Here is a 10,994-nt window from a genome sequence, read left to right as displayed (position 1 = left end):
CCAAGATTGCAACTAAAAGGGAGGACTAAATTCCTGTTATCTCCATAGCCAAAGGTAGAACCTAGTTATTTTGTTCACTTTTAGCCATTAGTTGCCCATTTAAAGCTGGTGAGTCAACTCTTCCCTTAGCACCGGGCCCAGCACCTCCGTGTCTCAGCAGCAACTGGCGGCACTTACAAGCTGATGTTCCCCAAGGAGGGGATGATTCCCCAGCACACAATGGGAATCCACCCACATGGGTCTGTCCGACACCACCACCCTGCAGGCCAGAGCATCCAACAGAAGCTTCCCAGGCACACGGCTGACCCTTGGGACACCCCAGGTCCATTTTCCGTACAAGCTCCTGGGACCTCTGTTATTTGGTACGTGCCAGAAGAGCTCCCATGTTGCTTTGAATCTTGCCGAGCCTGAGCCCAGCTAACCAAACAAGCGAGTGGCTGGGGACATTGTCAGATCCTGACCCTGTCAGATCCCCCTGATGCTCAGGCTTCAGTTTCAGCACAGAAATTAATGGGCTTTTTGAAAAATTATGGCCTGACTTCAATACTGAAAACACCATAAGGAATTACAGGGATGAGCTAGACACGAGACCTCAGCACTTAGCTAACTGAAGCTGCTTGCTAGTCTTGGTTTCCAGATACGGGCAACGTATCTTATCACTCTACCACAACTACCTCACCACAGAGCCACTGGAACACTTCTAGCAAGATTCAGAGACGCACCTGGCTTTTAAGCGCATTAAAGGCTGTGCAGGGAAGTTGGGAGGGCAATGGCTACCTTCAAACAAGTTTGCCCATCGCTGACCGTTCACAAGGCAGAGATGTGTCTAACCATGTCCATTTTGAGGATCCCGTGTGTGAAATTCCTCCATTAACCTTCAAATCACAGTTCCACTTGAATTATGTGGCACAGGATCACTTTAAGAGCTTCCCAAATGACAAGCACTCAAGGAAAGACACAGGAGAATGCAAAGTACCAGGGCTCAGGTTTAATAAGGAGGAGGATAAAATTGCTTCTGGTTGTTGTGTTGTCAGCTTGCAGGATGGCATCCAATCACAAGGCCACACACTGGGGGGTTTGACTCCTCGTGTGACAGATGGAGTCGGGCAAGCATCACTCACACTGCAAGTACTTTGAGGCAAAGACCCAAAAAGGCAATGCACTTCTAAGACACAACAGACACAACTGCTGAGGTGTGGCCTTCACGGTCACTGGATTCATCCCCCATTGTTGCTGCGAGATCCTAGACAAGGAACCTGTTAAGCCATGGAATGCCCCAGGAAAGAGTTCCTGTGCCAGTCAGTAGAGCCGCACGTGAGCACAGAGACTCTGCCAGGAACAAGCTGTGCCTGGGGGGGACCAGCAGACGCAGCGCCAAACAGGAACCTCGCCGGGGCCACGTTACTGGCCAGTGCCACACCACGTGTGCGCCATCCACCCAAGGGATGGCTTAGAGAGAGGTGGATGTGGGTGCATATTCCAAAAAGGGGTGGGCATTTTTTGCAAGCCAACTTGTATTTCAGCATTGGGAACATGATCAAAAATGCTGATTGAAACTTTGCCCAGTCAAAAGCCAGAGTCTCTTCTGTACATTCACTCTCCTTTTTCACTGCAGCTGAAGACACTCTCTCCGGGCTCTTGGACACACTCACCTGCAGCAGCATCTGCCCTTCTTGCTTCACAGTTCTCCTTAACTGCCGTCTGTGCTGTGAGGAGGCCAGTTATATTCTTCTGTGGCTACAGCAATACCAGAGCACCACAACTCAGAGGATTTAAACCGAGCTGGAGATTCTCAAGAACAGAGTTTGTTGCACTATGCCCAACTTTTCTGCAACCGAAGCCAAGACCACGCTCCCTCAGACCAAGGAGGAAACCTTCTGATAGACTGTTTGACCCGCTCCCAAGGTGGTTTCTCTGCAATCAGTCGTGCTGCTGCTGAGGTAACAAAACACAAGAATGAGATCGCTCAAACCATTTCCACAGAAAGAACTTGGCATTCAGAGCCCCAAGGTCCATATTGTTTTCCAGCACACTTCACCACCAACTTGCTGTGGTAGTTTGGATAATGTTTACCTTTCACCTTCATCCCTAGAAAAGGAACCATCTGCCTTCTTGCATGCGGGAAACGATTAATATTCCACCAGAACCTGAATATGTAAAATTTATTCCTAACCGCCGAGCCACAGCATTGTAGCCAGTCCAGTAGTAATTTTTAGTATTGAACAGGGTTTGAAGATTTTCCTCTTAGAGTAGCTACTAGGAAATGCTGCCAGCAGGATTCTAGTAATGCTGAGTGGGGCTTGAAAATAAAATTGTTTAATGAAATGAAAGTTCCTCTGCAGAGGTCTGGCTTTGCATTGCGGCATCCAGAGAACAGAGATGTTTGCTATTCCACCTCTCTGAATCCTGCCTCATTAACTCCATAATGAACTTGGTAAATATTTCTCCTATCTCTCTGCGGATACATGACACACTCCAGCAGATTCATGTTACAGCAAAACTGGTTCCATTCACTGTCCATGTCAGAGGCGCGTTTGGGTTGAGGGTGGGCAGGATGGAAACAGGGAGAAGGGAAAGTATGTGAAGAAAACAGACTCGGGCACGTGCTGGTGGGAGGAAAAGGCAAGTATGAGCAGAGCACAACATTGTCCCCACTCACAGGTACCTTCACATCTCCACAGATACCACCTGCCTAGTGCTCACAGGCCAGGCACAGCCACAGGAGGATGGGGTATTTTTCTTTGGGGCAGGGGGTGAAAAAGAAGCATTCTTGGGAAACCTCTGCTTTTAGATTTAAGCCGTGGAACCAATTTTACAGTTTCAGACTCAAAGTGCCCCGAGTTCTGCAGTTCTGGGGAAGTGGGAGGTTTCCACCACATTGTCTCCACACTGGAGACTGTAACTGATGCATCAGGTTAGGAAACGCCACTAAATTTGTGAAGAGCAACTGGAATTCAACCTGAAATTCAATACTTTGCAGAAGGTCAAATTTCTGAGGCCTAGAGACTGTTCAGTTATTGGCGTATTGAAAACAGAAAGTTGTTGTTTGATCTATGCTAAGGAAACAACAGGTGTGGCCACGCAGACCAAGGACTACGTGCTCTTGAAAGAGCAGAGCATCCTTCCCTTCCTCTAGAGACCAGCTGCTGGCATTTGCCGAGAAGGACCCTGCCGCGAATTACTAGGTCCTACAAGCCATTGTGGTGAGCGGTGACGTGGCACATGGAGAAGTGACGGAAGCTTTTGCCTCAAACCAAAAAAAGGCAGATCAAAATGGAGGTGGTGTGAAAAATGAGACACCGTGTGTTTCTAACACATTGCATGCTGCCCTACTGCTGCTGCTTCCACATCCCCAGGAATTACACAGGCTTTCACGGGAAGATGACCCAGCCACCATGCAGCACTGGGGAGAAGCCACGGGTTTAGTCTGCAGCTTTATGAAGGCTTCTGGTTGCAGCAGCAACGGAGCTCACAATGTCTCTGATCAGGATAACATACTTTTTTTCCTCAATTAGGCAGACTGAAGAATCTTGAGAAGACTTTTAGAGAGGGCTTGCAGAGCAGACAGAAAAAACATACAGGCACATAAATACACATCTTTTTAGAAAGGACAAAGACTATAGTTAAACCCCCCCAAAAAATGCAAAACTTCTTGAAACTTGAGAGGGGGCAAGATGGAGGAAGACTCTTCACAAATTAAAGACTAAACTAAACTACCAGCAAGTTCCAGGTGCCAAGCACCTTGGGGCAGAGGGAAGGGGTTGTATCCAATTTAATCCACACAGCAAACAGACACGTGCCATTTAAGAAAAGAGGAAATTAAAGAGCTTCTGTTAGATAACTATTTTCAGACCACTTTCACTCCCAGCAATCAAGTCAGCTCTGTTCCCAGACAACTGGGAGAACAGTAATTTCTCTTTGTGAGTGAAATTTTGGTAATTACAAGATGCGTTTTCATTTAAAATGTAAATCGTCCAGCATCATCACGTGTCTGTACTCTGAAAACAGTCTAAACAGCATCTCAGACAGCTATTCCTGATCCCTTGTTTCCTGGCCATTCCGATGGCAGATGAAAGTTAATGATGCCCCTTCAGATAAAAGAAAACCCAACTAAATTCAAAACAACGTGTTCTCCCCACACACTCCCCTTTGCTCTCGCAGCATGGCATTGGCAAAACAAAAAGGCTCCCTAAAAGTTCTTCTCCATGGATAACTTCTTCCTCAGGCATGCAGAAGACTAAAAGTTGTATTGACGTCAGCTGAAAGAGGTAGGAGAAAGGCTTCTAGATTTTGCTCAGACTAACAGAGGTTGGGACCTGATCCATAGTTCATAGATGCCAACAGAGACTCAGCTTTGATTCCCTTTGGACCTTGTCTGCATGTCCCTTGGGAAAGCAGCATTCGATCATACAGACACTGCCCAGGAGCTGCTGAATGTTCTCCAGCCCTTGACCACCTGGGACGGAGAATAACTCTTTGTTCTTCCAATTTCTCCAATTGCTTTCATAAGATGGTACCATCTGCCATGCTGGCTGCCTTTCTCAACCCCACATAGAGCTTTCTGCTGTAAAGCACTCGAAGATTCGGTGGTCAAAAGGAAAGTAAAGTGAAGACAAGTGAATACAGCCACACCTCAGCTTCCCACACAGTATTAAGGATGAAACCAAGTGCATTTTGCAAGTCTGGAGTTTATACCGTGGCAGTTTCATAGTCCACGAGGGTTGCTGATGCTCCAGGAGAACTCACTGAGTTGTTCTACAACTGAAAACCAATTGAACTCACGTCTTAACAGTAATTTTACAAAGATTAAAGGAAACATTTCAGTAAGCACATAGAGGCAATGCCTAACTCCTTCTGCACTGCGCTCCTGAGGCACACCATACATGCTGGACTAATGGACACAACCTAAACCCACACAGTTTCTACTGCTGTTGCTAGCAGTGGACTTTGAGCATGAAGCAACAGAAAGCACACGTTACAGCAAACAAAACCTCAATAACGCACACTGCACAACAGTTCTGAAACATCAGAGGCTGCAGCAGAATCTCAGAGGTCTCACTTCATTACTTTGAGCCTTTGAAACTTTAAATATTTATATTACCGGTGCCTGCCAGGTCAGCAGTAATAGCTCTTGCAGGGTCACTGGCACAACTTTGTAGCTGATGCAAGGCAAACATTACCTCCAATGCAAAAATTGTTGCCTGAAAAGCCAAAGGGCTATATCTCTTTTAATACTTTTTTTTTTTCTTTAAAATCTTTTGCTGACCGTACTGATAATTTTCAAGGTTTTCTCCCTATCTCTAGGGTGCTTTCTCAGAGAGTTCTGCTGTTACATCCTTTCGCATTCTTAGTGAAAGTTACTTGCAATCACCGGTCAAATCAAGCCCTGGTAAAACTTGAAACCCTCGGTGAAATCCGGTAAGACATTCGCTTTCCACTTCTGAAGCCAATGACTGCCAAATACAGTCACCAGTGTCGTGCCCTGTCTCTTGTGGGCCTCATGCTGGCATCTGTTGAAAGTGGCTTGCACTGCTGAAGTAGCCTCAGCCTTTCTGGTATTCAGTCACATTACCAGCGTGTCCTTTTAACGTTGTTGTCAACCATAGCCCTCAGCATCCCTGTAATTCAACGCGCAAAGGGTTGTTTCCGGCTACAAGTCATGAGAAGGTGCACATTCAGAGGAACAAGTCATGAATTTTTAGCAGGAATTAATTTTAAAAGAAGTTATTGCTTCAAGTTCCAATCTTCCTCTCAGTAAAAAAAAAAAAAATTAGAATATTTTTGTAATTTCCCACAGATGTTAGGATTCACAACAAGAAAAATCAAAAGTCCCAATTTCAAGGATTCTTAAATATCAAAGCTGACATTTTCATTTCCAGTTTTTAGAGTCTGTGAGCAGTTACAGAAGGTTTTAGACATTAGATAAGAAGTCACTGGCAGTAAGCTTAAGCTTTAAATTAGCATATATTTTAGATAATTACTTCAGTCATGAGCAGCAAACCCAAGAATTAGCCAAACAGGCTGTTCCAGGCACTGTTCTGTCTCATGTCCTGCACGGCAGCATCCGGGCATTTAGGAAGGGATTCAAAAGTCTCAGGGCGCACGTGAAACCACAAAGACTTTCAGATGCTGAAATGGACCAAGTGCCTGAGGCTGGGCTGTAGAGGCGCGAGCTCCAAATATATGAACTTATAAAGGCTCAACAGACATACCACATCCCATTGGAAACTCCTATTCCTAGTTCTGTGAGACTGCAAAATGCAGCTTTAACCAGCTGTTGTTTTCAAGTAAGCTCCAAATCTATGGGGGAAAAGGTAAATGTGGATTAGTCCAATTCTTCCCCAAGCTGAGAGCAAAACTCTGATTCTACTCAAGCTCTCAGCTGCTGTGCAAACATCAGAGCATCAGAGGAGGTTAAGACTCCAATTTAGCCTTATATAGCCATAACACCAACTGCTCAATCACAAGCTCAACATCTTTCTTGCCACTGGAGGCCCTGGAATTGGTGCAAGTTCCTGGTCCCAACATTAGACAGTCCATAGGCAGCAGAATAGGCACTGACAGAGCCAGAGGCTCTCTCTTCTGCTGAAGGAAGCCACATATTACAATCCATCACCAGCTGTGTGATGCTGCCTCTGTCTCCTGAGTGGCTGCATTTAGCAGACAAATCTCTAATTAAAAAAAAAAAAAGCCAAACACATTTACTTTTCCTGATGTACTGACCACAAGAACAAATATCCTAAGGACGTTCACGCTAGCAAAATGCAATCACATGGCACTAGCAGAAAGCACAAAGATATACTTTAACATGGGTAAGCCACCTCCAACGGTGACCCAAGTGGTGCTCCTGAAGCATTTTCTGCATCATTAAGTACTCCTTGATTCAACATTTTTGTAGTGTTGGAGTTCCTCTGCCTTTTGAGTCTTCAGGGCCTGGAACAGCATCAAAGTCATCACCAACAGCAGCGATTCTCAGCATTCAAGTATTTGTGCATCAAACCCCAGAAAGCCAAAAGATTGTAGAAAATTATAGAATAGCTGGAGATTGCAGTCTTTGGATTTGTGGATTTTATAGTTGAAGTTTATGTCTTGCTGACCATTTTAAGGGTTTGCAGCAAGCTTTTGGGTTTTTTCTTGCTTTTAAGTGAAGATTCCCAAACTGCAGGAGGCAAGGCCGTAGAGGAAATACATTGTCCCAGGTCTTAGAGCGAAAGTTATCCAAAGCAACTCATTCTATACAAGCAGGGCTCCAGCAAGGCAGGAATGTTTTGCGTAGTCAAGTTTCCCTGAAGATGACGTTTGTCGGAGTCAGCTATCAAGTGCTCCCAGTCTAAGCCCATCAGCAAGTATTTATAGAGATTAAATTTTACAGTTAGACTCCAGCATAAACACTAGGACCCCATTGGCACATGTGTATGAGCCAAGTACAAAACACCGCACAAACGCCCTAAGTACTTTGTAGCTCAAATTCTACACCGATACCAGTCACAAAACAAACAAAAAACCCCCCCCGCTTTTAATATCCAAACAAAACCTCTTGGAAATAATGTCTATTTGCTCGCTATTTTGTGAAGAGAAAAGGAAAGAGAGATGACTTTTGCGAATGAATTATTCATTATAAATTAGCCCTTTCTTTTAGTGACTGGGTGCGCTCCAGCCCAAACGGGGCACGCCGTAGAAACCGAGACGCTTCACCTCCAGCGGTTCTGCTGCAGCCAATACGGCCACGTTGTTATAACCTTGTCCTACAGTTTTGCTCCTGCTAAAGCCATCCTGTATTTATGTATCCAAGATTTCACAGAAAGCCAATTTATTGCAATCAAGGTGTAATTATGGCCTGTGATTACTTTCTAAATTACTTAAATCCTTTGCCACAATACCTGCATACCAGTCACCAGCCTAGGCAAGCAGAACACGTTCATCCTCCACTTAATTCATATATCCTTGCTTGAGCCAATATCTTTAACTGTATGTCATTTTAGTGTCTCCCAGACCAAGCCCACGTTGCAGATGAAATACAATGTTTATCAGCTATTTACCATGAAAGAGCAAATCTACATTCTTTTAAGCAAAGTAAATACCTCTTAAAAAAAACCACCAAAACATTTTATATGATCTCGTTAATATTCCTTTTCACTAGAAAGATTTCCTGATAGCAGAAAACTCATATCATAAATTAACAGGGAGATTATTAGACTTACATGTTTCTCAGATGACAGGCTTACAACGTTGTTATTGGAAATACATTAACGCCCTACATAAAGAAATAATAGGAATGGCACAAAGGAAGAGCTTACACCGGGGATTTAGGAAAATAACTCGACACAAAGTTGCCTTGAGACAGTATCATATCAATGTTTTAAATCAAATTAATAATGGAAAGGCAGGAGACAGCCAGGGGCAAAAACATGTAAGGAAATACAGACTAGCTTATTTACAACACCCAGACACCGCTTTCGTGCCGAGATTCCTACGGCAGGCTCCAGCAGCACACACGTCCCTCCTGATAGAGGGGCACAGCTTCAGGCATTGCCCACTCCTCCAGGAGCCTGGACTAAAAACAGTGGGCCACGATGTACCCACCCATCCCTGTGGTTCTCCATCCCATGCCAGCGCCCCCAGCCCTGGGGACAGATGTAGGACATTTCCACAGGAAAGCAACTTGTACCACAAGATGTGGAAGGCATCTGTCAGGTATGGGGAGACCCAGCAGGACAGGTATATCCAGAAGGATATTTGAAGGAACATCATTGTGCTTGACATGTAGGTACCCATGCAAGCTTAAAATCAGCCGTCTCAATTTCCAGGACAGACCAGTCTTGACCAGCATCCACACGTGGGTGCCGGACTGCTAGGACATTTTGCTGGGACCCAGGGTGACAGGACTGGCTACCTAAAGGCCAACCTGTGTGCAGGTAGTACCCCCTCGCATACCCACAACAGTCTAGTGTCATCCCGAAACCAGACAAACCCTCACATGTCAACAGAGAAGAGCAAACAGCATTCAGCTCCTTTCAGGATGTCCAAGCTGTGCTTGCTCAAGAACATGATTTTTTAAGGTCCACTAATGTCCAGTGACAGCTGCCAAAAATGCCTACCTCATTGTCTCCAAGATACTCAGGAAGGGCCAATTAGCAGGAAGCTTTGGGAACCAAACATTCCAACCTTTTCCAAGGCCAGGGACACGTTGAGATCAGCTGGTGCCACACAGAGAAGGAGCCTCCAAGGTGCATGGCCCATGCATCTCAGCTCTGGGCTGGCTCCGGGCCAGAGCAGCTTCCACCAAGGAAGAGGCTGTGACTAACTCTCCATCTGTCTGCAACCATCTCCATCTGCACAGAAGAGGCAGCACAGGCCTAGAGAGATCAGGCGTTAGAATATCATGACATACATTGATGCATCCCCAGCTTAGATTAGTGTGTAAAGGAAGCAAAAAGCAGGATAAATCCAACCCCTCTTGGGGCACAGCAGCAGAAGCCAGGCAAACGCATACTGCCATGGATTAAAAAAAAAAGCCTATTTAAGACAAGATATGCATGCGTGGGTAAAAGGCCTTTAATTCACAGCTCTCACTGTTATATGGAACTGACCGTGTCCCAGGAGCTAGCCACCCACCGCAACAGTGTATTTAACGTTAAATAATTCACTGACAACAAAGCAGTCATTTCACCTGGCAGGATTTCTTTTGTTGAGACGGGGGTTGTGTGCCCCCCTTGCTTTGGGGGTCTCGGCTGGACAGAGATGCTCCTGCTCAGACCTCAGCTGAAAGGCGGGTCACGGAGCCTGTTGGCAGGTGCTTGGGATGGACTGTGGTTAGACTTGGTCTCTCGGCTGCAGGGAGAACGCAAGAGCTCCCAGCCTCCTCCATCCATACCGCCTTCTCCAAGGCCAGCATTCCCTTCCTCAGCACCTCAACCCATCTGCCCCTGACAAAGGCCATTCTCCTAGAATCCCTTGCCAGCTTTCTCCTCTGCAGCGTTGAGATCCAGGCCAGACAGAGAAAGATCCTCTTGCGTCTGTGAAGGTGACAGGACCTTCAGAAAAGGGACTGACCCTACCGCAGGACCTTTCCACTGCGAACTGCTGTTGTTCTTCTCAGTCTCTGCTCACAGGGCAAAAGAAAGGCAGGACCAGGGCCCAGGTTTTTCCATCGTTTCGTTTCCACAAAAAGACGTGCAGTGAAGGTGAAGAAACAGGACTGTTTATCTGCGGAAGGCCAAGGCAAGGGATGAGCTGGGAGCAGGCAGAGGGGATGGCAGGATCTGAGGGCTGGAGCCGTGCTGCAGGCAGGGAGAGGCCAGGAGCCACCCAGCCTTCCCTGCACGCTCACCTGTGCCCGGGATCAGCTCTGCGCAGAGATCCAGCAGCCAGAAAGCTGGTGCGTGGGAGAGAAAGTCTTCTCCTCCTCCATGTCCTCTGGAACTGCTCTTGGAGCACTGCTGGCCTGAATCCGGAAGAACTTTTCACTGCAGCTCTTAGGACGAACACTGAGCTGCCAGGTTTGGAACTGAGCAGCTGGTGCTGTCCTTCGTGCCTTGAAGGGCCAGGGCACAGAACAGAGCTGGTCAGAGCCCAGGGCTGCTGGGACCCAAGGAACCCTTCCTGCCACGGTCACCCCACACAGCCTTTCCACAGCCAGGAGCGAGCAGGGGCCAACGGGTCAGCCAGAAGGTGGTAACCACAAATACCTTATGCCCCTGAAACGTCTCTCTGCTCTGCCCACGCTGCTGAGGGAGCAGAGCCCTCCCCAGCAGGGGCGAAAAATGCAGCTCCGTGCCCAGGGTCTTTCCTGCTCCCTGCCAGTCCCCGCTGCCCTCACTCACCCTCGTAGATGACCTGGAGCTTCTCCTGCAGTCCCCTCATGTGCCGCCCAGCAAGCCCTAGGAACACACAGCCCATCACAAATCCTGCTGGCCACTGCGGCACATCTCCAGCACGCCAGCCCTGCCCACGCACCCTTCTCCCCATAGCAGGGCTGAGCCCAGGACATTCCC

This window comes from Rissa tridactyla, chromosome 7 (assembly GCF_028500815.1).
Source record: "Rissa tridactyla isolate bRisTri1 chromosome 7, bRisTri1.patW.cur.20221130, whole genome shotgun sequence".
Taxonomy (NCBI): Eukaryota; Metazoa; Chordata; class Aves; order Charadriiformes; family Laridae; genus Rissa; species Rissa tridactyla.
This window is presented reverse-complemented; position numbering follows the sequence as displayed.